The sequence below is a fragment of the Loxodonta africana genome, chromosome 10 (assembly GCF_030014295.1).
Source record: "Loxodonta africana isolate mLoxAfr1 chromosome 10, mLoxAfr1.hap2, whole genome shotgun sequence".
In the NCBI taxonomy this organism is placed as follows: Eukaryota; Metazoa; Chordata; class Mammalia; order Proboscidea; family Elephantidae; genus Loxodonta; species Loxodonta africana.
In genome coordinates, this window is record NC_087351.1 from 40,828,343 (window position 1) to 40,834,019 (window position 5,677).

Genomic DNA, 5,677 nt, shown 5'->3' on the forward strand with positions numbered 1-5,677 from the left:
ATCACTTCACTTTTTTATATGACTATTGAGATCTTCTAATTCTTTTTATGTTGATATAGGTAATTTGTGTGTTTCTAGGAACTTGTCCATTTCATCGAAATTACCTAATTTATTGGAATTTGTGAAGATTTTTTTGCAAATAAATTTTATATAGATACATAGAATTTGCTTTTAAACAAATGTTGTAGTGATATTCCCATTCTAATGTGCTAAAGCCATGAACCTTTGAGTTCATGTTTAAATTTACCTGATATTAAGGAAGAAAATACCCTCATGTATTAAACAGAATAATTATAAAACAAATTATAGTCATATAAAATTGTGAATACCTAGTATAAAACCCCCCAAAAAACCAAGCCCATTGCTATCGACTTGATTTTGACTCATAGTGACTCTACAGGACAGAGTAGAACTGCCTCATAGGGTTTCCAAGGAGTGGCTGGAGGATTTGGACTGCTGACCATTTGGATAACATGAGTAGCTCTTAATGACTGCACCACCAGGGCTCTGACATACTTACCTTTTATTAAAATAAAAGAAAAGAATTTAAAAAGTGTACCTGATTAGTGTTCATTGAAGTCATAAAACATTGACTAAAAAGTTATTTTGTCATGGAGCTGTTTTCATTCATAAATCACATTTGTTCAGTTTTTTTTTTAAAGAAAAAATAATATTTTATGAGTTATCGTAAGCAATCGAGTTGGTGCCAATTTATAGTGACCCCATCTACAATGGAAAGAAACTGCCCAGTCCTGCACCATCCTTACAATCGTTGCTATGTTTGTGGACATTGTTGTAGCCACTGTGTCAATTCATCTCATTGAGGGCCTCTCTCTTTTTTGCTGATTCTCTACTTTAGTAAGCATGATGTCCTTATCCAGGGACTGGTCCCTCTTGATAACATGTCCAAAGTTAGTGAGACAAAGTCTTGCCATCCTTGCTTCTAAGAAGCATTCTGGCTATACTTCTTCCAAGATGGGTTTTGCATTGTTCTTCTGGGAGTCCATGGTATATTCAATATTCTTCACCAACATCATAATTCAAAGGCATCAATTCTCCATCTGGCTTCCTTATTCATTTCCACATTTGGCAGGCATGTGAAACCAAAACCAAAAACCAAAGCCAGTGCGGTCGAGTCGATTCCGACTCATAGCGACCCTATAGGACAGAGTAGAGCTGCCCCATAGAGTTTCCAAGGAGTGCCTGGCAGATTCGAACTGCAGACCCTTTGGTTAGCAGCCGTAGCACTTAACCACTACACCACCAGGCATATGAGGTGATTGAAAGATACCATGGCTTGGGTCAGGCACACCTTATTCCTCAAAGGGACATATTTGCTTCTCAGCGCTTTGAAGAGGTCTTTTGCAGCAGACTTGTCCAATGCAATACTTTGTTTGATTTCTCTACTGCTGCTTCCATGGGTGTTGATTGTGCATCATCCAAATAAAATGAAATCCTTGGCAACTTCAATATTTTCTCCATTTATCATGATATTGTTTATTGGTTTAGTTGTGAAGATTTTTGTTTTCTTTATGTTAAGGTGTAATCCACACTGAAGTCTTTGGTATTCATCATTAAGTGCTTCCAGTCCTCTTTACTTTCAACAAGCAAGTTTATGTCATCTGCATATTGCAGTTTCTTAATGAGCCTTCCACCGATCTTGATGCCGTGTTCTTCATATAGCCTGGCCTCTCAGATTATTCGCTCAGCATATGATTGAATAAGCACGGTGGAAGGATACAACCCTGATGTTCACCTTCCCTGGCGGCACAGTGTTACAGAGCTTGGCTACTTACCAGAAGGTTGGCAGTTTGAATCCACCATCCGCTCCTTGGAAACCCTATGGGACAGTTCTACTCTGTCCTATAGGTTCTATAGTAATAGATTTGGCTTGGTTTTCTTTTTTTTGTATCCTCTTGTTTTGTATGAACAACTGCCTTTTGGTGTATATATAGGTTTTGCATGAACACAATTAAGTGTTCTGGAATTCCCGTTCATGGCAATGTTATCCATATTGGGGCTAATTATGTAGTCATTATTTCTGGACACTTTTATATTATAGTTCAATGCCCTAAGAAAAAACTTATCAGGAAGCAGTAATATTATGTATTTGCATTTTGTTTCTATGTAAGAAAAAAAGGGAAACGATAAAAGGTATATGTTTGTGAATAGTGAGTCTAAAATGCTGAATTTTTATGCCTACAAATGTCAATTGGACAGGATATTTGGAAGTAAAGAAGTGTGCAGAAGAAATTACATTCCAGGAGTAAATGTCAAGAGCTTCAATATTCAAACTATAAAGAATATATTAGAAAAAATCTGTAAATTTAGATCAGGAAAATATCTGATCACTAGGAACGAGGGTTAATTGTCATTTTTAAAAGAGTGAGTAACGTGTCATAATGCTAATTAGGATTTTGTCCAAAACATGAGAAAAACAACTTACCTTATTTGTCTGCTATTTGTAGCTACGTATTTTTTTTTATTGACATTTTTAATATCATTGAAGCTACTCTTTATTTTCCATTGACTGTTTTAAGTGATTATTTTATTTTTTGCCAAACCATTAAGGTCCAAAAAGCTGTCATGGCCGTTCTCTAATTAAATGTTATATATACAATTCTACTGTTGCTTAAGTAAGGAACTGTATTGCCTTATGACTGACACTGTCAGTATTTGAATGACCCTAATTACTTCTGAAAGATTGATGCTATTGGGCTTGTAAAGAAACCGATTTAAAGAAGTATTAATCTCTTACTGGTTACTAGAGTGTGTTGGTAGATATCAACAAGGAAGTGAATAGTAGTGAATTGCTTAGTCGTTTATTTTCAGGGTACAGAGGGTATTGCAATCTTTTGTGATCGTATATAGCCATCTTGGATAGATGAACTTCTCACATTGTAACTATGAAGTGTTTGTGTTCAAGATTGTTTCTACTTCCCTGAACATTTATGTGAGATGAAACACAATTGTACTTTGCCTCAGATACTTGTAACTTTCTCTTCTTAATGCATCTCAGCCATAAAACACATTAATCAAAATAGATGGGAGAAGACAGTGAACTTTACTTGCATTCAGGCTGATTAATCATTGTACAACATGGGCGAGGTCATTGGAAACATGTCATTCTCATAGTCCACCATTTAAGTTTAAAGAGAGAAGTAATAGCAGAGCAATTGTCTGGCAAGAAGACCTTTCAAAATGTTTCAATAGGAAGAAGCCCCTGAATCTTTAAATGCATCAGTGTGTAATGCTATTCTTTCTTCTTTGGATTTTTAGCTACTTCCTTCTGCTGAAATATTTATCACTTTTAGATGCTTTCATGCATGTTTTACATTCATGTGTCTAGTGTATGCATGCCATTTTGTGTAATTTTATAGTAGAAAAGCATATTATAAAAATGATTATTATGCATGTTATAATATCTTACTTTTTTTGTACCACTTACACATTTCAAACTGCTTACAACAATATTCCCACATCTGACCATGTTTTTTCTTTTTCTTTTTGTGGGGAAGTCTGAAAATGAGATTCATAGTTGAGAAATAATTTTGAACAGAAAGTAAATTGACCACATTCTGATTTACTTAATGTTTCTGAACAATAAATCTAAAACCATAGATGATAAACTTAAGATCTGTGCATTTCATTAGCCCACCCACCCACTGCCATCGAGTCACTATATGTAAATTTTACCTCAGCTATTTTTTAAAAATAACATATGTGCGAAAATTTACAACTCTCTATTCTTATCAAAAGTTTGATATGCAGGAATCATGGATTAAAATTTCCAAATATTAACTTTTTTTCTCAAATTTCCATCAAACACTTTACAAAAGATGGTGTGATATTCTTGTAGAGTATGTCATACTGAAATAATAAATTGAGACAGTTGTTCACAAAATAGCAATTACTGCAATTATTTTCATGGAGAGATTCAGGAATAGAAGGACCTTTGTGATGTGGTGCTTGATACCTCTCTAACATTTTTTTCTATGCTCCTGCTTTGTCTCTGCTCCCATATTACCAAACTGCATACCTGCATTTATTTATTTATTTTTAATTCTAATGACGTGTACTCCGTGTCTTAACACCACAAAGGAACTGTCTGTGTAGTAGCCCTGTCTTTAAATACTCACCTTCTAGGCACTCTCCATTTCTTCTACTCCATTGAAATTGCAGTCCAACATTCTCCATGTTCACAAATTCAGAGTACACTTTCAGTCTACCTCTTACTCAAGCTCTTAAAAAAAAACACATTGCCGTCAAGTGGATTCCAACTCATAGAGACCCTATAGGACAGAGTAGAGCTGCCCCTCAGAGTTTCCAAGGAGAGGCTGGTGGATTCAAACTGTTGACCTTTTGGTTAGCAGCCACTCTTATAACCACTACACCACCAGGGCTCCACTCAATCTCTTAGTAGAATTGAATGCACCTGAGTCCTCTTTTCTGTGGGGGGGAAAAAAAAAATCACCCCTCTCGTGACACCACTTTGTCTTGATTTTACTTCTGTTCATTCCTTCTCACCTTTTTTTGCTAGCTTCTCCATCTCTTTTAAAAATTTTGATGACTTCTAATGCTCAGCTGTGTAATGGCTTCATCTTGGGACTCTGCTTATCTATCAGTGAACCTTGGAGACAGGCAAACTGTGTTCAAATCCCAGTCTTACCACTTACTAACAGCTCTTTCATCTTTTGTGTTTCAGTTTTATCATCTATAAAATGGGGTTAATAGTGGCACCTACCTCATAGAGTTAATATAATATAATAAAAATTTTGATAATAGACTCAAAATGCTTGCAACAGTACCCGACACTTAATAAGTGCCAGATATTCCTATTATTACATTTCTCCCTAGAGATCTTCTTTAATGCCATGTCTTTAATACTACCTCTGTGCTGGTAGTAATCAAATTTACATTTAGGATAGACATTGCCCATGGGTTGCAAACAAATATTTTTAACTGCTAATTTGATATTTACACTTGTATATATAAAGGGCATATCACATTTTACACACACAACATGGAAATCTTGATACATTCTCTTCAAACAAATTTCACTCCCTGTTTTCCGTGTTTTGACACCAGGATTCTCAAGGTTGCTCAACAAAAAAATTTGACGTAATTCTTCACTCTAGACTTTCTCTGACTTCCACATTCAATCCATCAGCAATTCCTCTTTGTTCTACCCACAATACATAGATTAAACCCATTTATTTCTCTGAATCGCCGTTGTTACCAACCCAGACAATTATCACTTCTTACCTGGAGTTATGTACTAGTGAGTCTTTCTGCTTCCATTCTTGCCCTTTTGCAGTCCATTACATATAGACTTTCTGAAAGAATTCTTCTGAAACATAAATTATATCATGTAATTTTGTGCCCAGAACATGTTAGTTGTTTAACAAATATTTTGTTGAATGAATGAATGAATGTGCTACTAATGTGTGACATAGAATCCCATTGGTTAAGGAAAAAAAAAAAAAAGACATTGTCTTAAGTTTAAAAAGTATACTATATTGTTGGGGAGGCAGACAAGTAAACAAATAAAAGCAATTACAAATCCTTATTGGTTTTATGAAGCAAAAGAATAGGGTAATAGGAGAAAGAATAACTAGAAAGACGAGTACGGAGGTCTACTCTTTAGCAGGTGTACTTTAAATAGAGATTTGTAGAT